This window comes from Mastomys coucha, unplaced genomic scaffold, assembly GCF_008632895.1.
Source record: "Mastomys coucha isolate ucsf_1 unplaced genomic scaffold, UCSF_Mcou_1 pScaffold20, whole genome shotgun sequence".
In the NCBI taxonomy this organism is placed as follows: Eukaryota; Metazoa; Chordata; class Mammalia; order Rodentia; family Muridae; genus Mastomys; species Mastomys coucha.
This window is the reverse complement of record NW_022196903.1, coordinates 131,893,569-131,921,550: the sequence shown is the minus strand read 5'-3', so window position 1 is coordinate 131,921,550 and position 27,982 is coordinate 131,893,569.

The following is a 27,982-nucleotide window of genomic DNA, read 5'->3' as shown; positions in this document are numbered from 1 at the left end:
TAACAAGGCCAAACCTAATCCTTCCCAAATGGTTCCATCAACTGGGGACCAATTATTCAAACATACAAGCCTATGGGGTTATTTTAGATAGAAAAATGTATATAATCAAAAACTACAACTATTTTATGATGTTTTAAATATTTAGTGTGTGTGTCTCTGTGTGTGTGTGTGATATGTGTGTATGTGTGTGTGTGTGGTATGTGTGTATGTGTGTGTGATGTGTGTGATGTATATGTGCGTGTGTGTCTCTGTGCATATGTGTGTGGTGTGTGTGTGTGGTGTGTGTGTGGTATGTGTTTATGCGTGTATGTGTATGTATGTGTGTGTGCATGCATGTGTGCGTGTGTGCACGTGTGTGTGTGTGTGTGTGTGTGTGTGTGTGTGTACTTGTACCCATGGAAGTCAGAGGAATTCATTCAGCTGGAGCATATGAGTCACCAGACGTAGGTTCTGGGAATTGAACTCTAGTCCTTTGGAAAAGTAGCAAGCACTTAACCACTGGTCCCTCTTTCTAGTCATCAATTTTATTTTTTAATTAGCTTACAGAAGAGTAAGCTTCTTTGTGGCATATTCTCCCTGTCCCTACCTCATTTCCCATCTGACTACTTCCTCCCCACTTACAACCTTCTACCCCTGTATCCCATGTGGTCCTTACATGTCATGTATGTTCTACTACCCTCCTAGGTTGTGACTGGACACACACATGAGTCAAATCCATAACCAGACTCAATTTCACCATTCTGCTATCATAAACATGCCAAACCCAGAAAGTGGCATACATGTGTTTCTTTTCCAGTATGGGTTACCCTTAGTATGATTCCAAATTTTCCAGGGGTTCAGCTCACAGATAGTCCATACTCAAGCCCACCCCCAGCCAGGACTTCATATCTATATCATGTCCCAATATGCATGTTCTTAAGGCATGGGGTCATTAGCCTTGATTCTCAACTTCCTGGAATTTAGAATCACCTAGGAGACATACTACTGAGAGTTTTGGGGGGTGTATTTTCAGTAATTCTGAATCCAGGCAGCACTGTCAGATTAGCTGGGGTCCTAGACAGACTCAAAAGGGGAAAGGGAGAAAACAAAATGAGCGTCATAATTCATATTCTGCTTTACACCTGTAGACACACTATGAGTAGCTATCTCATACTCATGGGCCAACAGAAGGCACCTCTACCATCAGTCCTTCCCTACTGTAGTGGATGGACCCCTCAAACTATAAATAAGAACTCCTTCCTACCCTAAGTTACTCTTGCCAGACAGTTTGTCACAGTGATGCTAATGGTAACTAGTAAGTGTAGGGATGACACCAATGTCCACGGTAAATATTTCTTACCAGTTCTACATTAGGAAACACTAAAGAACCAGCAAGCGTTTCTCTTATTAAGAGAGACTATTCTTCATATAAGAAGAACCCGGGGGATCTTGTTGTAAACAAAATCTGCTTCTTTTTGTTTGTTTCCTTCTTCCCTTCTTCTCCTTCTCCTTCTCTTCCTCCTCCTCCTCTTCCTCCTCCTCCTCTTCCTCCTCCTCCTCCTTCTCCTCCTCCTCCTTCTTCTTCCTCTTCTTCCTCTTTTCTTCCTCTTTTTCTACCTCTTCTTCTTCCCCCTCCTCCCCCTCCCCATTCCTCTTCTCCTCTCCTCCTTTTCCTTCTTTTTGTCTTCTCCTTGCAAAGCCTTCATAACTGCTGGCACTGTGTACATTCACAAACTTCCTTTGTTTCTACTTGATCTTCTTCTTGTATAGCATTCTTGTGTTTTATGCACACAGTCTTAGACTACCAGCAATCTCTTGAATTAACCCATTATCTACTTGTTTGTTTTCAAAACCTTGGCATTTGAATATTTCCTGATTTTCAAGCAATTTTACTAAAATTGAACTGGTAAGCCCATATACACCCCCAATGTATTTTTTTTCCTCATCAGAATTTCTTAGTTTTGAAGTGAGTTTTGCCTCTTGTGACCTTTAAGTCTCTGTATACACTTGAGAATCACCTTACTATTCTGTGTAAAAAATCACATTCACTGTAAGATTTGCACTGCCATTGACTTGTCTCTATGGATCAACTTGTGAAAAATTACTCCTAACTATTCATTATTTTGACCTGTGACCATTACATATGTTCCCAATGTTTAGTTCTTTTTAACCTCTCTAATTGGAGCTGGTTGGTTTTCAGTAAACAGGTATTCCTTGTGCTCGAATAAATGTGTGCATATATATCTGAAAAGCAGTTACCTTTTCTTTCCAAATGAGAAAAATGAGAAGAGCAGGGAGACTGTGAGAGTCTTCCAGACTTACATGAAGCATTAGGACCAAGCTTTAACCCAGAAGTGATGGAATATACACCTCATGTTCTTACCAGATCACTTCAGACTCACTATTACAGAGCAAAGATGATGAGGAGTGTTGAGCCTCCCACAGGAGGACAGATGGACCCAGATGGCCTGGAAGCTCCCAGGGAGTTTCAGAGAGATCAACTGTTATTAAGAACTGCTGGATAGAGTGGAGTGTGTGTGTGTGTGTGTGTGTGTGTGTGTGTGTGTGTGTGTGTGTGTAAGGCATCTATACCATGGTCAGTGTCTTCCTGACACACGTTGAAACACTTGCCTGCTGCATTCTAATATTTGGTTCAGGAGAGAAAAGGCTTGGCATGCACAGCATCTCGTGCACAGGCTCTTAGCAGTCTTGTATGACAGCACTGCACTGGCTTCCAGATAGTGACAGTGAGGCTAGAAAGGGTGACAGAAGCATTCCACAATCATCCAAACAAAGACTTAAAACCAGATGTTTTCACTGTAGGACCTATGGGCTTTTACACCCAAACTTCTGCTTACTGAAAATATTTATTTAACAGACAACATTGAGTTTCTTTGTTACCAATATGTTGGCCCTCAAAGACAGTTGAGCCTCTTACCAGGAAGATCTTCACAGCCTACAGAGAATATTCTCTGAACACAGGAACAATGTCTTGTGTGTCACTGAATTTCTAACTCTGGACAATATTCATCTGCAGAGCCTAAATGACATGTGAATAAATATACTAAAACTTAAAATACCTTGCAAGGTGATGCTAGTGTGATGAGGAACTGCTTTGGCAAAGTGCAAAGTGCAGCATCAACTTAAAATGCTAGATAACTTTGTTCCATTTCAAGCGGAACTTTAATTTCAATTAGAATGCCACAGTAAGTTCTTACACAATAATGCCCTTTTTGTTTTATCCTATTTTGTCTTCTTCATAGTCAACAAACCATCAGGAAGACTGAAAGTCCCTATTTGAAGAGTTCTTTCATTTCTTAATCTGACCTGACTGCCATCTCCACCATACTCTGCTACTGCCAAAAGAAAAAAAGAAAAAAAGAAAACAAAAGCAAAACACCCACATATGGAAGGGGCGGAGCTTTCCTGGAGGCCTTGGCACACATCCTACAACACTTACTTCTCTCCGTGACAGTTATCTGCTGACACGTCTTCCTGTTCTTCAGATCAGTGTTAGTTGATAGTTCACTAAGGAAAACTTTTCAAGATCTCAAAATAAAACTCAATTCTTAAAGCCAAGTATCTCCCTACAAACAAAACAAACAAGTGATCACCACCACTCCAGGGACTATGGAGAGATAGCTCATCAGTTAAGAGCATTTGCTGTTCATGAAGAGGACCTGGAACCATTCAATGTCAAATAGTCACATTTGGATGACTCACAACCATGTGAACTCCAGTCCTGCCTCCGTGGGTACATGCCTCCAGATATACATGTTGCGCAAATATCTACATGCAGGCACTCACACATATACAGGAAATAAAAATAAATGACTCTTTAAAAAAGTGCTGTTTCTTTGTATTAACCAAAGCAGCTAACAAATGCCCTTCATAGATGTCTCTCACTGAAGTCTTGAATGTGCATGTAAAACCCCAAGATGAATGTTCAGTTTAGGAAAACTCAGGCTAGCATGGGAGAATTCTTTAGCATGAGAATGTCCTCTTTCAGCTGCTGGTCATGGTGCTCAGCACAACTTCCTCTGTGAGAGGTCTCTCTCTCTGTTCAGACACTGCTGGGTGGCTGCATTTCTCGGGTACTTCCCAACAAAAGTTATAGAACTTGTGACTGGTCATAGAACACAGTTAAAGGAGCATCCCGTGGTTAGAAGCCAAGACTGCATAAATTCACCAAGTGACTTGATGTTTTCTTCACATTCATGTCCTCCTGCATTCAATCTGCTCATTGTTTTATGTGATATTTCTGTTCACACACTCAGGGGCTCCAGATTTCATGGGGACCTGATGAACACCAACCTCCTAGAGAAAGAAGTAACAGATCTTAGAAACTCCAAGTGTGAAATGGTCGCCATGGTTCCTGGAGTGACCCTAAGGAGGTGCTGGGCGTGTATGCTAGGTACTACCTATAGAGCTTAGGGTTTCCCTTAGTGGGGAACAACACCAGAAACAATTTTTGATTCTCAAAGTTAAGCTAAATAAGGATAAGCACACTTATTTAAAAAAAGAAAAAAATATTCTGGAGAATATTACAATATTAAATAATGAAAAATAATAAAATGTTTGAAATGGAATACTATATAAATGGGGTAATATGTAAGCACATTGTTTAATTATGGAATGCCTATGTACTATTTCATTGTGTGTCTGTGTGTGAAAGAGAGACATGGATCCATGAGTGTGTAAGTGTGTGCAACCAAGAGTCTCTATCCAGGACATCAGCCATCTTCCCTGATCACTCTCTACCTCATTGCCTCGGGACAGAACCTCTGGCTGAACTAGACTCTTGTCTAAATTTCTGCTAGGAAAGCTGGCTAAAGTTTTCATGGGATCCATCTGTCTCTGCCCCCTAATACCAGAGTAGTCACGTGCAGCCATGCCAGCTTTATTGTGTGGCTACTAGGTATTCAGTCCCAGGTCCTCTTGTTTATATAGGAAGCCCTCCTGCACACTGAGCCTCACCCCATTACCCAATACATTATTTCTTTATGTAAATTCTAAAGTCTATCTTTTCATTATCTTTTTTCCAACATCGAAGGAGTTTGGGTTTTTTTCCAAAAAAAAAAAAAAAAAAAAAAATTCCATTATATTAAATAATTCCAGGCTATGATGTTCAGGGAATTAATTTTCATGGTGAATACAGTCATACTGGGAAGCTCATAAAGAAGTTACAAGATTTACAGGAGGAATGCTCTGTGGGAAGACTTCCACCCACGTGGGCAGTAGCTGTGTGACAGGAACTCCTCCCCGTGGCCTCCCGCCGAGGCAGAGTTGCTGAAACATGACTGACACATTTCATGTAAGTCTCTACTTGGCTGCCTTAGCCAACTGTCGCTGCTAAATGACTTAATCTTTGCTAAACTTTGGTGCAGCAAAAGCAGAGTCATTGAGATGCACCCAGTTACAGACCCGAGACTCTAATGAGATCATTTGACATTCTGATGGATATGAAGTCTACATTGTGTTGTGACTTGCCTGCCACCATTGATAGGGTGTCTTCCCAGCCTGAGAGGTTCAAAAGTGATTGTTACTTCACAATCCAGCCTAACTCTGAGAACGGGGGAAAGGAAGGCGCTAATTGAAGTTATTTGTTACAAGGTAAATTTTTAATCACACTATATACATACTTTTTTTTTCTTAGGGAAAAGAATTTTTAAGAGGACAGAGGGGCATAAATATTTAACGTGATCTCCTAAAAATAAAGGGATTGAGTGGGTTCCCTCATGAATGTATATTTATATGCCTTAGGTGGAGGGAGTGTATTCATGAGCATCGAGCCACCACTGGTTACAGCTTCTGCCCACGTCCCTTGTAGATAATCAACTTCCACTCTAAGACACCCAGAACTTTCTTACTGGGATTTCAGATCAGTTCGGACTTTATGATAAACCCACATTTCCCAAAAGCATTTAGTGTGCCAATTCCTCTCTGCTGAGTGAGAATCTTTATCAGAAACCTAGATAGCCTTTGTGAGCAGGGTTAGGGATGAGAATGAACCGGGAAAGCCCCCACTAGACTCCATCACTAAGTCATGTAAATCCCATTAGAACATTTACATGTGAGGTGGATGGAAAGGTCTCCCATCTGCATTAGCGTGCAGTGCTCCGTTTCCACCGGCGCTTGAGAAAGATAAATTGCTATTACCAGGAGAATTAGAAAGGGAAATGTTTGGCTTATGTCACAGACAGTTTCTTTACCAAAGGAGACTGCCCTATGCTTGTCAATCACCCACCCGGCATGTGGAGACTGAACAAATCAAGGTAGTCCAAGGTTGGATTTGGATGATCACTGGCTCCTCCCACCCCTTGCCTTCCTCCCGCCCCTCACCTCCGCAAAAGGGTGTCCATTCATTGGCCTGGAGGTCTTTGCCATGAACTCAAACTCGCAGTCTTTCATCTCTATTCTCTCTCCACTCCGTATTTTCTTTTTTTCTATTAATTAAATATTTTATTTATTTACATCCCAAATATTGCCCCCCCATCCCACCTCATAGTTTCTTCCCTCCCCCCATTCCTATTCGCCTCTGAGAAGGTGCCTCCCTCCAGTATCCCTTCACCCTGGGCCATCAAGTCACTGCAGGATTGGGCACATCCTCCCCTACTGCGGTCAGACAAGGCAGTCCTCTGCTACATATGAACCGGGTTCTTTTTTTGAAATAGTCCCGTTAACTCTTCGAGAATTTAATACAATGTATTTTGATTCACCCCCTCACTCCCACTTTCTTTGAACTTTAAAGTTTTATCTTGCCAGCAATCAGAACTCAAATGCAGACATGCACAAGTTTCGGTCAACACTCCTAATATGTACGATTCAAATTGCTTCTAAATTTGGCAAAATGCCCCGCTATCTCCAACTTCCCAAGGCAGACGAGACACACAAGCGAGTCGAATGATGGTCTCCTGCTATTCACACGCCATGTTGATGGAGTCATTATTTGTGCCAATAAGACTCACTGTCATCTAATTTTAACCTGCTCCTCTCTTAATTATGCCGCATAGTTTTCGGTCCTCTCTTTTGATAATCTTGTAATCTTTGTCTCATAGAGTCTAAGCATATAAACAGTTGGATCTTTTGAATAAATTACTGAGGGTCTATTGTGTTCAAAACATTCTGCTTTTTATCTTGTGTGAGGGTTAAAGGTTATGAAAATAGGAACTGGATATGCATGGCACTGAATATGGGCTGCATAAAAATGTGTAAAGGGATGTGAAGGATGCCTCAGTGGGTAAAGGTGTTTGCCACCAAGCCTGATGACCTGAGTTCAACCCCAAAATCGATGTGGTAGAAGGAGAAAGAAGAAAAATTCCCACTCTTGTAAACTGTCCTCTGACTGCCACATGTGTGCTTCAGAAATATATCTCAGTGTGCCTCTGTCTGTGTCTGTCTGTCTGTCTGTCTGTCTGTCTCTCTCTCTCTCTCTCTCTCTCTCTCACACACACACACACACACACACACACACACAAGTAAATGAATGTAATAATATGTAAAAAAATAAGAAATAAAAAGTGTTAGGTCAGGAAAGGGAGAGGAGGGGCATTTAATAATTTATTTCATGTTTTAAAAACTACATATTTGGTTTACCATTCTGTTGTAATGTCTTCATAGTAGATGTTACTGCTTGGGTGTTTTCTAGTTTACCTATGCACTTATTCTTTTTATTTTTTCACTTACTCCAAATATGAGAATTATAAGAGGAACAAACTTACAACTTTGAAAGGATTTTTGTTTGAGAATGTCAAAGAAATGTTTAATTCCATATGACATGGACAGGTGATGGGTGGATGGATGAATTGCCAGGACCCAGAAAGGTTTTTTATGCATGTGCCTCTAGGGCACTGTCCTTCTAGAATCTTTAGCCCCATACAGTGACAGTGACCTAATCTTGTTGCCTAATGTGCATATTTTAAAATCTGGATGTATCCCTATTAAGTAAAAAAAAAACAAAGTGTGTGCAATAAGTCCACAATGGAATTTTTTTTCATCACCTAGCAAGCCTCCAATTTCATAGTACATGTGTGTGTGCATGTGTGTGTGTGTGTGTATATGAGTTTTCTATGTAATATATGAACATGCACTATATATGTGTGTGTATTCTGTTGTATATATGTCTGTGCAGGCGTGTCCTTTTTTGTGTCATGTGTGTGGAGGTCAGAGGTCAATGTCAGGTGACTTCCTCTATTTTTCTTCACTTGAATTTTTGAGATGGAGTCTCTCCTCGAACCTAACTCACAGATCCTACTCGCCTGGCTGGCCTATGAGCTCAAGGATGCTCCTGTCTTCCCCACGGCAGTGGTAGAATCGCATCAGTGCTAGAGATCCAAACTGGAGTTAGCATGTTTGCTTAGCAAGCACCATCCTGACTGAAGCGTGTCCCCAGACCCTAATTTCATAGTCTTTATTTCAAGGTTACTTCTTAATAATTTATTTAGTTCCAAAAAGTTGGGTCACATCTTCCTGCCCCTGGAATTCTTCCAGCTGTTTTCCTGCAGCTGCATCTCTCTACTTCCTAGTTATCAGATGTCTGCTTTTATACTTATTTGACTTACCAGAAACAGGAGTCTCTATCTCCTGGGAGAGGCTCTGTTGCCTCAGAGAACAAACAGGCCACTCAAAATCCCTGACATTTCAAGTAGCTCATTTGTACTTCATTACAGTTCAGATGCTCGTGAGCAAGTAAGTCTTCACTCCTTTCTGCAAGTCAGTGGTGTGTTAGTAAGCCTTGCATACACATACACATACATGCCACACAGTTATCCTCTGAAAGCTCTTCTCTCCTTGATGGTGTTGCAGTTGGCTCTCCACTGGATAGGACATAGATAGATTTAAAAAGAGGCAGCTCTCCCCTTGGGAGATCTGAATGAGTGTGTTTAAATGGTAACTTTTATGTGCAGTATGTCTTACTACAATAAAAAAGATGTAATAAGATAGCAGTAAAAGAATTAAGAGCATACTAGTGGTCACCTCTAGATGGGCCTAGGGTCATCTACAGATGAATATATAAACCCCTCAGAGCCAACCTTGAGCAAATGGCTTCCTCGATGTCTTTCACTCATGGCTGACTCATTTACAACAGCGTGGGTGGCACGGGATAACTGTTACTGCATTATTTTCTTGGTCTTGGTTTTGTGGGAGGGTGTGTGTGTGTGTGTGTGTGTGTGTGTGTGTGTGTGTGAGTGTGTATGTGTGCGGTATGAATGTGTACATGTTCATGTGTGTACACAGGGCATGTGGGTATGCATGCACCTGAGCATGGAAAGCAGGGGTCAACATGACATAACTCCTTCCCTGATCACTCTCCTAGTTTGTTTTAAGACTAAGCCTCTCACCTCTCACTGACCCAGAAGCTTGCCAGTTTGGCTACCATGACAGGCCAGCCAGCACCAAGTTATCACTTTGGTGCACCCACCCAGCTCTTTGGTTCTTGACATATGCTTCCAACATTTTTACACGGGTGCTGGGAGTGTAAACTCAGGCTCACTTTGCCTTGTGAGCTGTCCGTCTCATCATCAGCCCCCTGGCTTGTTATTGTTTTGAGACAGGGTTCCGTGGGTCATGGGCCTGGACTTCTGCTTCTATCTGCCTCTCAGGGGCTTCTTCCCTTCCCTACTCCTCACTGAGATAAGATGGCCGCCGTGTGGTTGCTTGTTTTCAAGTTTGCAGCCTCTCTTTTTTTATGCTAATCTCTTGACTCCTGATTGTACTAGATTTTCATGATTTAACTTTCATTCCCCAACATACCCTTTTCTTATAGGTTTATTATTTCATTATGCGTACATGTGTTTCTGTGTATAAGTATGTGTACGTGAGATGCCCAAGGAGATCTGAAGAATGCATTGCACTGTGTCCTGCCTCTGCTGTGTGGCTCTTATCAGGATTAAACCTGACTTAAAATTCATCACGTTAGAGGCTGACTTGTTTTATGGACACTGCAATTATGTTGGAACAAATCAGAAACAAATTCACTCTCTTTCTTCTTTCTTCTCTTTGTCTCTGTCTCTGTCTCTCTGTCTGTCTCTCTGTCTCTCTCTGTCTCTCTGTCTCTGTCTCTGTCTCTCTCTCTCTCTCTCTCTCTCTCTCTCTCTCTCTCTCTCTCTCACACACACACACACACACACACACACACACACACACACACGGTCAAAGCAAATAAAACAGCTGAAAGATGACCCCTCTGGTCGAAACTCTACTCTTCAAGCCTAATGACCTAAGTTCAGCTGTCTGAAAGCCACACAGTGAAAGGAGACAACCCACTTCTACAAGTTGTCCTCTGACCCCAACATGTGCACTGTGGCATGTCCACTGTCCCTCAACACATATAAAAAAGCAAATATAACCAAAACTTTAAAAGAAACCAAACCAGGATTGCCTGGGGGAATACAAGAGAATCGGACTCGGCGGGTTCAGGTAAATCCTGCTCCTTAGAGAATGTTCTAGCAAAAGTAGAGTAGCAAAACTGACACCCTGAAACCCAGTGAACTTTCCCAGGTCTGCTGGTCTCCAGCTCGGGGTAGGGATGATTCTTGTCATAACCAATTAACTTATCAATGATCCAAGACCAAGGAGACTTGAATCTCCACATTCTCCTCCCTCTGCCTCTTTCCATTAATGCAGGATCTCATGAAATGTGTTGCTCAAACAAACAAGCCTCTTTCTCATTGTGACAGGGTCAGTGCACAGCAGGGAGGGCCAACTCTTGCCACGTGGCAAACTCCTCCAGCAGGTAACATTTCTGTTGTTTGCTTTGCTGAAGGAAATGGGAGCTGGCGCTGCCTCCATAAACCTCGCTCCTTTCATCCTTTGACAAGGATTTCCCAGAGGAATACCCTTCCGGGACACTATCTATCCCAGTAGGAAAACAAACAAAAACCCCTTCAGGTTTTGAAGTTTATCACTTTAAAAATATTGCTATTATGATGATAAGCCCTTTAGAGGCCGACTTCTTTCTTATGGATATTGTGATAGTGTTCAAATCAGAAACAAAACAAAGTCACCTTTGAGTTTCTTTCTTTCCTTTTTGTGAAGTATACTTCACTGGAAACTGAACTCATTAGCATGGAATGAGGGAAGCAGCTAAGGGAAGCTCGTACGAAGCTCTGGTGTCTGGTGCTGGGTGAACTCTACCCAGTTCCACAGCACAAGCTGTCTACACCAGTGGTCCTCAACCTTCCTCATGCTGAGACCCTTTCATTCAATATAGTTCCTCATGCTGTGGTGACTCCCAACCATAAAATAATTGTATTGCTACTTCATAACAGTAATTTGCTACTGTTATGAAGTGTAATGTGAGGATCTGTGTTTTTTGATGCTCTTATGTGACTCCTGTGAAAGGGATATTCAACCCACAACAAGGGTCGGAACCCACATGTTGAGAGCCACGGGTCTAGACATTGGCATGCCTTTGGATGCAGACCCAAGCCACAGCTGGAGAGGATTTTCTTAGTTCCTCCACTTGAGGTCCTTACAGAGCTGCCTGTGACAGGTCAAAGAAGGGAGAGACCATCCATTCTATCTGTCAACCCATGTGGTCAATTTGGAGCTAAGAGGTAATTAAGAGAGCTGACAAACTTTAGAGGTTCACTGGATTTGGAATACCCAGGAAACTGTCAAGTGTTAATGGTGTGTGAGTCTGAGCAGGTGCCCCTGAGTAGACAGGCAGGTGATGTGCTGGACAAGGTGGGGAAGATCCACCCTCACTATGAGTGGGTTCCTCAGTCAGCTGGCATTCAGATAGATCCAAATGGAAACAGTGCCCCAACCTTCTTAAAAGGACACTTGCCCTAGACTTGGACATCAGAACCATAGCCTCTCTAACATACACCTAGGGACTCACACTGGCACTTCCCCTTGGTTTTTAGACATTAGGATTCATAACTAGCAACATTGCAGTTATGATGTAGCAACAAAAATGATTTTATGGTTGGGAGTCACCACAACACAAGGAACTGTCGCAGCGTTAGGAAGGCTAATGCTGACCTGGGATTAAGGTTATAATCACAGGGTTTCTGGGGGGATTAGTTACTTTTCTAATTGCTTGACACAAATACTTGATAAAATGTTGTAAAGAAGGAATAGTATATTTGGGCTCCTTATTTGAGGGTATTGTAGCAGGAAGGCCTACTCACATTAAGTCATTTGTTGTAGGGGAAGTAGGAGACAGACAGAGGCGTAGATAGAGAGAGACAAACAGACAAAGACAGACAGAGAGACAGAGAGATTGATCCTCACCCTGCTTTTTATCCTTTTTTAGTCCAGGATCTTATCACATATTCAAGGCAGGTCTTCTCTCTTCAGGGAAACCTCTCTAGAAATCCCCTCCAGACATGGCCAGAGGTGTGTCTCCTTCTTGCTGTTTAAGGCTTTCAAACTGGGGCTGAGACATGCGACCAGCATCCCAACGTCTTCAGTTTTTAAGCAATTTGTTGTGAGGTGTGAGTCAAGTCCCTAGCTAGTCCCACTTATCTGTCTACCACTTCTTCATCTTTGATCTATTAAGCTCTGCCTGTCTATACCTTGTTGTGTAGACATAGACAATCAGGTCTGTTGCTGGAAACCCCTGATTGAGTACATAGAGAAAATCTGTAGAGAAGGGATATTTTATGGGCCCTGGAATATAAATGGAATATTCTTAGCCCACAAAAAGTACTCAGCAAGATCAAGCAGACAGGTCTCTTAACATATCCCACAAGCCATGGCTGGGCGTTTTCAATAGCACAGCTGTCCTTTAGCTCTTCAAAGAAGCCCATCTAGAACTTCATTATTGGTTGGATATTGTTTACTGTTATAAGCTAACTTTGGGGACCAGGGAGAAGAATGGGCACACTGGAAGCCTAGAGAAAGGAATTCAGGTCTTAGGGCCCACCATGTTGCTACAGTGACTATCACATCCCTGAGCACAGCTGTAACCGAGTATAAGGATATTAGTGACAGAGGGATTACTGGAGCTTGCTAGCTGCTAGGCTATCTGAAAAAAAATGTGAGCTCTACATTCAATAAGGGACCCAGCTCAAAGGAATGCACTGGGCAGCTACAGAGGAAACTCCGGTAAACTCCCCATCTATAGGTAGGTGCCCTCATACCACACACACACACACACACACACACACACACACACACACATGCACAAGTAAAACAAAAATGAAGCTTGCTTTAATTTTGATGTAAGAGAAATCAGTCCATCCCATTCCAGTCTAGCCCTGGTAGATATTTTTATGTAAGCTGTGAATGCCGGTAGCAACAGATCTCAGTAGAGTATCCACAGAAGAAAAATAGATCAGGAAAAAATTTAAAGCCCTATGAAAAAGACATTCAGCCTCCTAACTAAAAAAAAAAAGAGAATCCAACTTGAAATATCAGTGAAATATAACCTAATTTAGTCTTCATGGAAGAAAGTCTAAATCCTTCCAAACACCAGTGCGATTCTCCAACATCACTCATAATTTTTCTGCTTTAGGTTTATGTGTTCAGGGCATGGACAGAAAACCGCCACAGTTCGCAGTGTCTTTTGGGGGAGACGGGGTGGGGATAAGAATATGACACATCTTTCTGCTGGGTGGTTACAGACGAAACGGATTCAGGCAGAGTCTCTTCTGCTGAGGGACAGGCTGGGTCCTGAGCCACTACTTTCCTGTCCTCTTTAGATACCATCTGTCCTGTTTCAAAACTCCCTTAGTCCTCAAAATCAGACTCCTTCTACCAATAGAGCTACCATCTCCAAGCTTCTGGCTACATGGAAACAAAACAGTTACTGTTTCTAGTACAGTTTCCATCCTCTGCTAGCCTCAAGGCATCCTGAACCATTGATATTTACCCCACACAATGAATCTCTATTTTGTGACTTCTCTTCAGCACGGAAAAGCTAAAGTGACAAAAACTTTAAAAATGACCTGTGAGGTAAATTTTCTCTTCTATCAACCCCCACAGTTTTCTGTGAAAACATCGGCATTGTTTTGAATCACACAAACACGTTTTAAAAGCAGGGGCTGCTTAAACATTTCATTTTCTTCATGAGTATATGATGTACATAGATGTGTATATGCTTGCGCATGTGCATGTGTGTGTGTGTGTGTGTGTCCGTGTCCATGTCTCTCCTCCTACAGAGGTCTGCAATTGATATTAGGAATCTTTCCCATTGCTTTGCCTGTATGGATGGTCCAGCTTGACAGCTTGCTGCGGGGTTCCCTGCCTCCACCTTCCAGGATTGAACTGCCAAGTAATGAACCCAAACTCCGCATTTATATGGGTTCTGGGTCCTGTGGTAGAAGGAGTCTGATTGGGGGAAGAAAGGAGGATTCTGAAGCAGAAGGACAGTTAGTGTCTAAGAACAGGAAAGTGGTGGTTCAGAACCAGGATTTATGTGAAGCCCGGTCTTCACACTTGTACACCAAGTGCTTTAACCACAGAACATCTCCCTAGATACCTGTCACATTCCTTATTGGTTCAAAGCATCGTTTTTCTTTCTTAAGATTCAGTTAACTAAGGGGTTTGCCACAAAACCACCCAAGACGACTGAGGGTGCGGTAAGATATAATAAGATGCATGCACATGCTACTTCGAGGAGTGCAAGCTGCCTTAAAAATGCTGAAAGACACATAAACAAAAGTAGCGTTAAAGTCAACACATGATCCAGGAGCAGCTGCACACACCTACCTATCTAAGAGACAAAGGCAGAAAGATCACAAGTTCAAGGCCAGCCCGATCCTATCTTTTTAAAATAACAAAAGTCAAGATATTTTAAAGAATGTGTATTTTTTTCCACCTAATTACTTTACTTCTAAAAATTTAAGCTAGACAACAAGACACTTCCCCATGAAGTCCTTAATAATGTTCATCAGCGGGGCAGTGGTGGCACACGCCTTTAATCCCAGCACTTGGGAGGCAGAGGCAGGCGGATTTCTGAGTTTGAGGCCAGCCTGGTCTACAGAGTGAGTTCAGGACAGCCAGGGCTGCTCAGAGAAACCCTGTCTCGAAAAACCAAAATAATAATAATAATAATAATAATAATAATAATAATAATAATAATAATAATAATAATGTTCATCCTCTGAGTAGAGTCACATGTGTTATCTTCTGCCGTTCTGTAGGTCCACAGAAGAGTATCTACAGTCAGAAGATATCTCGGCTTCCTTTTTATTTAGAAGAACAAGTACATAATCCAGCAAGAACCCGGAGTACAGCCTGAATACCTACACAGGTCTCACTCATCTGCTAATGCTGTTTGAAGAGTTGTTTATGGTTCACTTATTGATGTGTATATGTGTGCCTACTTGAGTTTATGTGCACCACATGCATGGAGGAGCCCATGGAAGACAGAAGAGGGTGTCTGGTCTCCTGGAACTGGAGTTACAGGCTGTTGTGAGCCACTATGTAGTTACTGAGAACCAAACCCCTGTTCTCTACAAGTTAGGTAATAGTTCTTAATCATTGAACCATCTCTCCAACCCCCGGACTTCAGTCTTAAAACCAAGTTTCCAACAAAACAAAGCCCTTCTAAAATCACCAAGCTAAGGAGCCTCCAAAATAATTTGTGCAGCCAAGAAAATATTTCCATAAAGTTGCCTTTTGTCAAAGGAGGCCAAACTAGAAGACTGATACTGTCTATTTGTGTACAACATCCCAGTGGAAAGTCATTAATAATAATTCTATATAATAATGTTTGCTTTGTCCTAAGAATCAGCTTTCCTGGCTTCGTGGCAATATTGCCCCCTTTGAGAATAGTCTGTATTGTTCTTGAGTTTGGGGCTGATTTCAACTGTGATGTTTCCAAAGCCAAATAATCCATAGCATCGTCCTGTGTAAGAGACTTGCAGCCTACCCAAAAGAAAGCTCATTGTTTTCTTAAGTATTTAATTCAGTCAAGTTTGGGGTTGGCCCTAATTGTGCCCATTTTATTGGAAGTTTTGAGGTGGGGATGAGGATCAAAACTTATCATGAAACAAAACTTTGATAACCGAAAAACAACAGATGATTAAATGGGACCTAAAACCCATCATGTACTCTCCCACTCCTGACATCTCTTTGATAGATCGCTATTGGCAACGCTATACACAGCCCCCTGCATCTCTCATCCCCTCCTCCTCCCCCATTCTCCCTCCATCATTCATTCTGCATATAACATATACAGCCACATGTCTCTATCACTGAGAAAGGATCAATCGTTTTTCCCTATGCTGCTGAGACATACAATATTTATCACAGCTTATAGAAGAGAAGAAAAGAAACTCTAAGGATATTCCCTTCAGCTGTGTTTCTGTTGAAGGAGCAGGGGCATTGCAGGCCTCCTCAACTTCGCCCCATTGTCAGCCAAGCCTAACGCAATCTGTATCACAATAAGCCTGATACACTCGGATACCCACCAGCCATTGAGAAGGAAGAGACCTAGCTACTGGTGATCTTCCTTGCTATATTAAACACAACTCCCATTAGGCAAACTCCTTTCCATTTCTTTAAACCTCTCAATACCTTGTAAATCAAATATTTATCAGCCGAGAACCTCTCTTCTGGCTCTCTGATGTTTCAGCTCTGACAAAGTTGGCCACTAGCCAGTTGGTGGAGAAACCTGCAAAAGGAAATCAGACACAAGGAAGAAAGAAAACTCTTTCATTTTTATTTCACAGGAACAAAGTGCCAACAACACCCACCCACCCACCCCCCCACACACACACACACAAGATCTTTTTTTTTTAAACTTGCCCTTGTGGAAAGCTTTGCATGGAGTAGGTAGGGCCCTGTCCACTCGCCTCGTCAACAAATATTTAGTGGACATTCATCATGGTGACCACATGACTTCAGAACCTTACAGCTCACATTAAAATTTTCTCAGCTACTGTTAAGAGGGTGCAGATTGATACTGGCATGCATATTAAATACTGAGATTGACAATTGTGGAAATGATTTCACAAGCCACGGGCTTTGTGAAACAAGAATCAAGAATTCTGCTTATGAGAAAAAAAAATGATAAAAGAGAAAAGCCATGAACCCTGACTTAAAACAAAACAAAAAAATCCCAGAATCCATATGGTGAGTGGGCAGAAGGAGATGATCAATCTACAGAAGGCTACATGGCAGCCTTCCAGGGAATGCAACATCCCCAAGAATCACGATGTAGACATCCCATAGTGCTTTATATGCTGACAATCAGATGGTAGTGTAAAGTAACACTCTTGATGTATCTACAGAATTAAGGACCATGCGGTTGATGCAGTTATTAGCTTATTGGTTTTCAAAAGAACGTAATAAACATGCTGAACATAAATTTTGTGCCAAACATCAAAGGTCACCTTCTCCTTTGATCTCTGACATTCGACAGAATAACAAATGGTGTGGGGTGTGTGTGTGGTGTGTGTGTGTGTGTGTGTGTGTGTGTGTGTGTGTGTGTGTATACATACATGTGAAGGCCAGAAGTAGATATCAGGTGCCTTCCAAGATAATTTCTACCTTTATTCTCTGAGCCTGAACCTCTTTAACTCAGCTGTGTTGGCTGGCCAAGGAACTTAGGATCTTCCCATCTCTTTTCCCTTCCCAGTGCTGGAGGCTACAGGTGGGAGCCACATCCAGTTTTTTATATGGGTACTGGAGATCTGAATTCAGTCAAAAAGTCAGTATAGAATGAATAGCCTTTAAGTTGTGGAAGGAAACCATAGTATAATGGTCTTTATGCTAGTAGACACTCTACCCAGTAAGCCATCCCCTCTTCCTTCAAGAAAATGTGCACATGCCTGGAACTCATCGCTGGAGGTTCCTATCAATGGGTTAAGAGGTAGACTCAAGCTATCATGTTTCTCTGAAACTCAGCAGATGCCACTTGGTTATTGTATAACCATAGTATGACTCAGCACAGTTTCTTACAACAGCCAAATTCTCAAAACAATTAGCATGAGGTTCTCTCTTTTTTTTTTTTTTTTTGGTTTTTTCCAGACAGGGTTTCTCTGTGTAGCCTTGGCTTTCCTGGAACTCATTCTGTAGACCAGGCTGGCCTCAAACTCAGAAATCCACCTGCCTCTGCCTCCCAAGTGCTGGGATTAAAGGCGTGTGCCACAACCACCCAGCTTAGCATGAGGTTCTTGTATCAGCAAGTCTACCTAATGTATTGAAATTTGAATCCTTAGCCCACCATATACTTTCCATTTTCAGAATCAATATTTCCAGTTTGGAAATAAAAAAGGAAAACTAGACTCTACAACTAATGAATGTTAGTTTACTCTAGCCCCTTTTGTTTAACAAATGTAAAAACTTTTATGTGAGCTGAGGGCCCATCACTTTCTGAAGGGCAAATGGCAGAAGGTGAAAATGTTGAGCCAAATAATCATTCTTTTTTTATCAGATAAGTGTGGGTCCTGGAGGTACACATGCATATGTGCATGCAGCTAAACAACAGGAAAGAGAAGTGAATGTTCTAGTCTGAGCCCCTGTATGCAGTACCTATAGGGCACCAGACAAAGCGCTAGGATGCTGGGGGCATGATGGTTGTACTGGTTGGTTTAGTGTGCCAACTGGACACAGGCTGGAGTTATCACAGAGAAGGGAGCTTCAGTTAGGGACATGCCTCCATGAGACCCAGCTGTGGGGCATTTTCTTAATTAGTGATCAAGGGGGTAGGGCCCCTTGTGGGTGGTGCCATCCCTGGGCTAAAAGTCTTGGGTTCTATAAGAGAGCAGGCTGAGCAAGCCAGGGGAAGCAAGCCAGTAAGAAACATCTCTCCATGGCCTCTGCATCAGCTTCTGCTTCCTGACCTGGTTGAGCTCCAGTCCTGACTTCCTCTGGTGATCAACAGCAATGTGGAAGTAAGCTGAATAAACCCTTCCCTCCCCAACTTGCTTCTTGGTCATAATGTTTGTGCAGGAATAGAAACCCTGACTAAGACAATGGTATAGGTCACAGGACCAACCCTTCCTTCAAGAATTTCAAAATATTATAGAAAATAAATTTGAATGCAAGATACTATGATGTTTATGGTTAGTTCTGGGAAGAAAACCAAGAAAGTGCCATGATAGGAGACTTTCCAGGCAGGGGAGTCAGAAAAGGACTTCTTAAACTCCTGGCATTTAACATTCGAAATTCCCTTAAGATTGCTGAGGGCTGTCTGAAGAAGAGGGGAGGAGCATGTCTGGAATGTGAGAAAAGTCAGGAGTGGACTTAAGTATTATGGATCATTGGTAAAATGAAGAATTAAGCTTCAAGATTTCAAACGATGTGATGCTCTCTCTTCTACAGTTCTTCTAAGGGCAGACTCAAGAAATCAACTCGCAAGAATAAAAGCATTAAGGAAAGCATCATAACCCGTTTTGACAGACATCCTACTGTCAGGAGTAGAAAAGGGTTGTTTGTCTAACTCCAACTCTACCAATCAGCTTACACATAGGCCCAGAAATAGGATGAGTTGCCTCTTCATATTAGTAACCAGGGCCTCCAAGTCAACAGATCACCTAAATCACATTTCTTAAACATGTCATTCAAATGGGAAAAAAACTTTAATAGGTAAAAATGTACAATGAACAAAGCAGACATTAGTCATGAAGACAGAACTCACGGCTCTTATGTTGTAGAAGAAAAACTTGGTTTACATAGAGAAAATATCACCACATCTAACTTCAATGCACTCCAGACCCTGTAATATAGAAACAGGGAGCTAGCTGGCAAGCCTGGCTGCATTTCAATAGGGATTTAATAACACAAAGCTATCAAGCTTCTCTGGAGTATATTCCGTTACTCTTCTAAGTATGCTGCAAAGGCATTTGCTATGTAATATCATACACAAAATAAAAGTCTTCTATCAAAAGGAATACACTAAATACAGAGCTGGCTATGGCAATCCTTCTAGAATTTTCTCTTTTGGTTGATCTCTTACTCTCAAAAATCAATAAATTATCAGGGGACTTTCCACATTGCAGTGTGAATTAAAAATCAGACATCAAAGTATCCCTCTCCTCCAGAAAGGAGCAGGTTTGTTTCATAAAGTTTTCTGATATAGTTATTTTTTAATTTTATATATATATGTATATATATATGTCACAGAAAGATAAATATTCTTATAAAAAGTCATCTTTTCTACATATTCAAATCTGAAGAAAATCAACAATAACAACAGAGAGGAAAACCTGTCTGACTTGGCATTTGAGAAGCTGACAAGCGATCCTCTTTCAGTGCTAGGAGGCAGAGACAGGAAGATCCTGGATGCTTAGTGCTCAGCTAGCCTAGCCTGGGTGAGCTCCCAGGTTCTGGCCCCCATGTGTATTTTACACAGGAACATATTACACACATGCAAACACAAAGAAAAAAAAAATGAAGGAACAAAGGAAAGAAAGGAGGGAGAGAGGGAGGGAGGGGGAGGGAGGAAGAGTCAGATGAGTGTTTCTGGGAACAGGGAGGTGGCAGGGGGTACTCAACAATGTGGCCTTGGATCAACGGGCCATCCACCACACCAGTGCTCATCTTCAGTGTCTATGTTCTCTGTAAAGCACCTTCTAGGCAATGGAGGAAAGCATTTGTTTGCCTGTCAGTCTGCTTAGATAAGGTACGTCTAATCGGTTAATTGGTCTCTAGTCTTTATTCATCTATCTCTTATCACTAATCTCACTGCTGCTAAAGAAACAGGAAACCTCTCAACAGCTTGTGAGGAGTTTCCTGGGGAGCTGAGCAGTCTGTCAGAGCCTAGGTTGACAATTTAGGAGTGTGAGACAATGCCTTATCTATTAAGTAAGGCAGGGAGTATTTCTTTCCCCCATCCAAAGATGCTCCCTAGGTGGCAAAATAAAAAGTGATTTTAAGTTATTAGTACTTAATCATTAAACAATAAATTGCATATACCTAATAATCATTGGGATGGAAGGGAAAAGGGACCAGATAAATGGTTTCAGTTTCTAGAATGTGCATGAGCCAGTGCTTAACTAAACACCCTGTAGGTGCTTCAGAAAGGCTTCTATTCTTTCCTTCCCTCCACCCTCTCCCATCCTTTTCTCTATTCACCTTTCCAACTGTCTGTGCCCTCATCTTCCACAGATGCCTAACAGGACACGGGCAGCATCTTATCTGGTGAACACGATTGCTTTACCTTCAGAAGTAAGGTGAGCAATCTCGCCTAAGACATAAATACTTCCAGCTCTTTCTAAAGAGGTGGTGGTAGGCTGAAGGAATCAACATCGGTCTTTGCTCAAGCAGGCTCATACATCTAGTAGAATCAACTTTTTTTTTAAATACCACTCACCAAATCTGAGCACACCAGAGCCCCTGATTTTCTTGTCACTGGATGAGTGACAGTGAGAGAGAAGGTTAAATGTTGGATAAAGGTTGGTCAAAAACTGAAGTGAGGGACACCAACTTTTCACCTTCTTAGGCCCTCTTTTAACATGCTCCTTGAGAGAATCTCTCCAGCTCATCCTTTCACCCTCCCCTGTGCTGGCAGTATAATTATCCACACAGTGACTTCTGATGTGTAAGCCTTCATGTTTCAGACGATCAAAACTGGCGTTTACCATTTCAGGTCTCATGACTGAGCAAAGCAACTAAAGCAGATGCCATTCACATCTCAGAGTGACAATGTCAAGACCACATGGTCATAATGGAATATAGTGCACGCCAATACCTGGCAGCTTTCCTGAAATGCCAACATGAGTGTGCAGCTTCGGGAGGGGTCCCTGTGGCTTGTAAGGAAAGAGAAGGGATGAGCTCTGTAGTCATCGGGGCTTCCCCTGGGTGTGCTAGGGCTCACCACTACCACAGTGAAAGCTCAAAGAAACTTCCGGAACTGAGAATGTAGTGCAGTGGTCGATTGCCAGCCTAAGAATATATGAGGCTCTGAGTTCAATTTCCCAACACTACAGACAAAGAAAGGAGAAAGGATGTTCCAGAACGTAAATAAGTTAGTCTTTGATTTAAGTTAGGTTCTTAGATTTATTCAGCTAAAATGTCTTCACATGCATTCTGCAACCTAAGAGAGCTGATAGCCTGGATGACAAACTCCTTTCTGTGGCTGTTCAGAATGGAGCGACTTACCTCCGCTAAGGTCAACTTTTACACTCTGGATTCAATCTCCAGCAATTTCACTAACACCAAGGCACACATGTCTTTAACATGCTGAGCCTTAGATTACTTAAGGTAAGAACTAAGAACCGCTGGTAAGTAGATTGTTGCCATACCCAACCTTGGCACTAAGGGCATGCACGCAGCCTGTAGCCATTCAGAAGAGGCCTGGCCACACCTTTCCTGTGAGTAGCTGCAAGGCTACTTCTTCAGTGTGTGAGCTAAAAATGGAGTGGAAGGAAAGGAGGGAAAGGAAAGAGGGAAGGAAGGGAAAGAAGGGAGGGAGAGGACAGAGGGAAGGAAGGGAGAAAGGGAAGGAGGGAGGGAGAGGACAGAGGGAAGGAAGGGAGAAAGGGAGGGAAGGAGAAAGGGAGGGAGGGAGGGAGGGAGGGAGGGAGAGGACAGAGGGAAGGAAGGGAGAAAGGAAGGGAAGGTGGGAGGAAGGGAGGGAGGGGAGAGAGGGAAAGAAGGATAAAGAGAGGGAATGGAGGGGGAGTGAGGGGAGGGCAGAGAGAGATGTAGGAAGGGCAAGAGCAGAAGCATAAGGGGAAGGAACTTAAGAAATAAGGAAGAAATGAGAGACATAGGAAGAAAGAATGGGAAGGAGGAAGGGGGAGGGAAAGAAAGTAGCCAGATAGGGAAGGGAAGAGGAACCTTCAGTCTTTATCTAAATACTCAGTGTTGAATAAGTCATTTTGAGAACTAGCTAGCAGAGTCAAATTGCCTTTTTGAGTCTTGAAGTAAATTATCAGCCAAGTACAGACCCAGGCTAAGACAGATATAGCATTTAACTTCACGGGTGGCTATAATTTCTAGATTTGTGCAAGAGTGATTCCTGCTCAGTATATTCCAAAAAGGACATGAAGTTTCTTAAAGGCCCTGTATAAATCAATTCCCAATCATACCGAGGTAGTTTGACTGTGACTCCAAGAATGTCTGCGTTTCATTTTCTTCCTGTTAAAGATGAAACCACTGACATTCATTTTTTATGGACATTTCTAGCTAAAGACTTTTTTTTTTTTTGGTAAGTTAAAATTTGAAGAGCATGAAAGAGAAATTATTCTGATTTATGATGACGTCCAATCAGGACCAATTAAGAGAAAATGAACCAGGGAAATTGGAGTGGGGAAGGGAAATAAGGCCTTGCAAAGTGAGAAGTTCCCCCTCGCTTGCCTTCCCCTGGGTTGAACGCCAAAAGGCAGCAGCAGGCCCCTGAGCCTCAGGCCCCACCAGACCAGGTTGCTTCACCTTGCTCCAGGCGTACCTGCGGTCCCCTCTGCAGTCAATCAGACCCACAGAACTGCTTATACTGTACCACAGTGTTCAGAAATAAACGCAGGAAGAATTGTAATATTACCGCAAGCTCCACTTATTCCCAGCTAAATATGTTCTGGTTTCAAGCTAAAACTCTAACTCCTCTCTAGATGCACATTTTTTAAATCTTTTGCTTGTGCAGAAAAAGTCTTTGTGCTGGCCTGGTGAGGTAGTTAGTAGTTTTAATTGTCAGCTTGCTGTGATCTACAGTCATCTGGCAGGGACTCAGTGAAGGATTGTTTGGATCAGGTTGGCCTGTGTGTGTATGTCGGAGGATATGCCTAGGTTGCATCAATTGATATGGAAAGACCTGTCCCCTGTGGGAGGCACCATTCTCTACATTTGGGTCCTCGTCTGTATAGCAAAGTACAGTAGGTGTGCATGCATTCATCTCTTTCTGCTGTTGACTGATGAGCTAAGGCGAGTCTGCCTCCATAATGTCTTGCTCACTGTGGTGGACTATATATAACCTGGAACTTAAAGCAAAATAAACCCTTTCTCTCCTATGTTACCCTTGTCAATATATCTTATTACAACAACAACAATGAAACCGAATTCATCCCACAAGCACATGCAGACTGACTGAAGACTGCTGTGTTTCTCATTTGGTTCTCAGTGCCACACAACATGACCTGAGTTCCAAGCATCCCCCTTCGTCGCTTGTCAGAGCACTATCAACAGAGTGACGCATGGTGAACAGTGCCTTGGGGAGGCTTCCAGGCGAAGGGCAAAGGGCCTTTTACCTTGGGTCCATTTTGCTCCCTGGATTGTTCTTGGATGTGATTTCATGCCTCCTGTGACAAACACTTATATTGAGTTTATTACACATGCTTATTCTTCCTGGATGTCAGAGCACAGCTATAGAGCCCGATATGGTCAGTGTGCCCTAAAGCTGGCTATCACCTCCTGCCGTGCTTTTGTGCTTTAGCAGACATAGTCTATAGCATGTGCCAGGCAGTTGTGTTACAACTGGTCTGTCCTGAGAAACTCCAGGAAAGGGCCGCTCTGTTAATGCTTAGTATGTGCTTACTGGCATTTATTTACATGGTTTTCTGATTCTGTCTTTCTGGCCATGTTTTTCTGAGCTGAAGCAACCTTCCTTGAACCACTACTTTCTTTGTTACATTCGTGTCAACTGAAGTATACAAAGTACACTGAAACTGAAGTGAGGTTGTCTACAGCATTAGACTGGAGTCTGTCCCACTGTTTCAGGTCCTCAGATTCAGCCGACAAGATCTGAGATAGGCTTTGCCCACTTCCCATGCCCCCACCCAGAAAGCAGCTTCATCCAGTTGTCAGAATTAGTGGACTGTGCACCCTCCCTCCATCCCCCTCCCCCACCCGTCTGGTGGAAAGATATGGATTTAGAGTGGGAAGATGCCAGGCCAGAGATACTTTAGAGATGAGACAAATTAACTTGTCAACCCTTGCCTCCCAGGAAGCATAAACCCTGGTGATTGCTGTAGACGAAGATATTGTTTGCAAAAGGCTGTTGGCTTGCTTTTCTTTGCAGTTAAAAACATGGCTCTGGAACTCTGCAGTAAGTAGCACATGCAGCCGTTGCACATGGCTGTGGAACTCTGCAGTAAGTAGCACATGCAGCCGTTGCACATGGCTGTGGAACTCTGCAGTAAGTAGCACATGCAGCCGTTGCATGTGGCTGTGGAACTCTGCAGTAAGTAGCACATGCAGCCATTGCACATGGCTGTGGAACTCTGCAGTAAGTAGCACATGCAGCCGTTGCACATGGCTGTGGAACTCTGCAGTAAGTAGCATGTGCAGCCGTTGCATGTGGCTGTGGAACTCTGCAGTAAGTAGCACATGCAGCCATTGCACATGGCTGTGGAACTCTGCAGTAAGTAGCACATGCAGCCGTTGCACATGGCTGTGGAACTCTGCACTAAGTAGTTCATGCTCCTGTTGCACGTGGGAGCTGAGAAGCCTTTTTTAAAAAAATGTTTCTTTCTGTTTCCATGTGCACCCATCAGTACTTGGACTCTCGATGTATTGAAAGCTGGCCCTGAATTTCTGACCCTTCTGCTTATATCTGCCAAGCCCTGAGATTATAGGCATGCACTACCATACCTACCTGAATGCTTTAAATCTTTATTAACACTACATGTACATTTGTGATTGTATGTTTCTAAATTTTTTATGTCTAGAGGATGATTGTTTACAAGAGGTAAGCGGGTATCCTGTGAGGTTGCAGCAGCATCCCCGGCTTCTGCCAGTGTATCCTGGTAACATCTCTACACTCGTGACAAGAATATTTCTAGTTATCCCTGATCCATTGGGTGAAACCATTAGGCTAGATACAGGAAGCATAATAGTGTTTCTTTACATCATCAACATGATAGATAGTGAAACCCAGAATTTTCAATAGAGTATACAATAAAATTCAACTAAATATTTTGAAACAAATTTAAAATGTCAGTTCTAGCTAAGTAATATTTTGAGGTGTATGTTTAATTTATTGAAATGGTCGGTTCTCAGCCTTACCTAAACAGGAATTATTAACTCCCTACAAGCCAAGGCACAGGGGAACATCAAGGAAGAGGAGGCAGAAAGTACGTGACAGCCAGAGGATGGGGAGGAGTGCCATGAAATGTTGTCTTCCGGGGCCATGGCATGGCTATCACACTCAAGAATTCACACACCTGTCACTATCTGCATACGAGCTCCGCAAGACTAAATCAGCCAAAATTCTGATATGGGACATAGGTGCTGGAGGTACTCCCCGTGCTTCAATGCCTAATGAAGAATTATTGCCAATTACAGAGTGCTGAGAGAGGGGGAATCACTCATTTTTGTTTTAATATGTGCTCAGTAGATTTCCCATGCTCCATTGAATGGTCCCATGTTCATGTACATGAGGGACAGCATAAATTGGACAATGGATTGTCCAAAAGGAAAAAAAAAAGACATTAAGCTGTGAGAGAACCATGTAGAGGGTATATAATAGAATTTTGGAGAAAAAAATTGGGGAGTGAGTATAAGTGTATTTCATTGTATACATGCATGAAAATCTCAGGAATAAAGAGAAATTATAATAAAGTAATAAAGTCTCATGACTTAGTAGGTTGTTTTGGAATACTTAAGAAATGACTGGGTGCCGCCATGTATCCAAGCCCACACGGTTACATCCTCTGAGTTCTTTACCTCATAATTTCCCTACATGAGATGCACCACTCACCAAGGACAATGGTACTGTTTCTGTCACTCAAGCTTACTGCAAGTTCTCAGAGACTTTCCAGAGTTTTCCCAGAGGAAAGGAAGACAAGAAAATGCACGTGTAATCAACACAGTAGGTTTGCATCTTGGAGAGTCCAGAGCCAAAATAACCATGGCCAATCAAAAAGATCATGGAGAAAGATCTGTTACTCACAGCTGGTGTATCAAACACGAGCAAAGGAATATGCAGCCACAGGGAACTGAACTGAGGAGGAGCATGGGCCTCCTCGACAATTATATGACAAAGAAGTATGGGAGTCTTGTCCAAATGTGAATAAGAATTCCTCGGGGGGGGGGGGGACTGTATCTGCAGGGACTGGTTGAATCCACTTCAGTGATATAGAGAGGTTGGCTCATCTTTAGTCCCCTTTCATGACCTCACATCTTTAAAGACTTCTAGGTGAATCCTTTGGAATAAATGTACAGACTCGTGGTTTCCACCAACCAAGAGGATAAGAATGTGCTCAAAGAGCAGCTAATGCCTTCAGTAGCATTGCTCCTATTTTGGTATTTGGGGAGCCAACCATTACATTTGAAAAGCATGTTGTTGTATGGCGCTCTCTGTTCTGATACTGTGCACATGGTGCACACATCATGAAATGGACATCTAATTGGAACATGGTACTTGGGAGAAAACCTAAGTCTGTGTCCCCAGGCCATGGTCACTCATACTTGGCTCCAAAAGAAGTCATCTCTTTTTATTCCTTTGAGATATGAGCTATATCTTCCCTAGATGGGGAACCAACATGTATCCACATTGAGAAACCACTTTAGCGGATGAATACTCCCAAGAATGTTCACTAAAGAAGTACATTCCTAAGTATGCTCCATCATAGCTCATGAAGCAAAGACAGACACATTTAGGGACGTGCCTAGTTCAAGGTCATGAAGTACATGCTTAGAAATCTGATGTGACCTTCCCTGAAAAAGCCACAACTTCACTGAGAATCTGAGTGACTAAAATGTGATGAATGTGGAGAGTTGGAATGTTGCAGATTGAAAGAGAATTATCTTGGGCTAACTTTAGTCCACTTAATCATCCATCTGTGTACCAGATCTAATATACCAAACCTTTGAAATGCATTAAATCCAAATTAATTAATTGAATAGAATGTTGATTTGCATCAGCACCTGAACCTGACAGCAAAAACTTCCATGCTTCATGAACCCCAATGACTCCACTTACATACTGAGCAAACATTTTGATTTATGGTTCCATTAATTCCCAGGCTGTTGAAGCTCATGCAATCTCTTCTACAATGCAAAATGCCATTCATGGCAACCTGGGGCCATATTTACAGGCCATGGAATTCATATTTGGATCAGAATAAACTACCTTCTACTCCCTTTAGAGCAGTGTGTTTTATCTCAACAAAAACTGAGAGTCGCTGGAGATTGCTCACCTGTGTTACAAGGAGAGCAGAGGGAA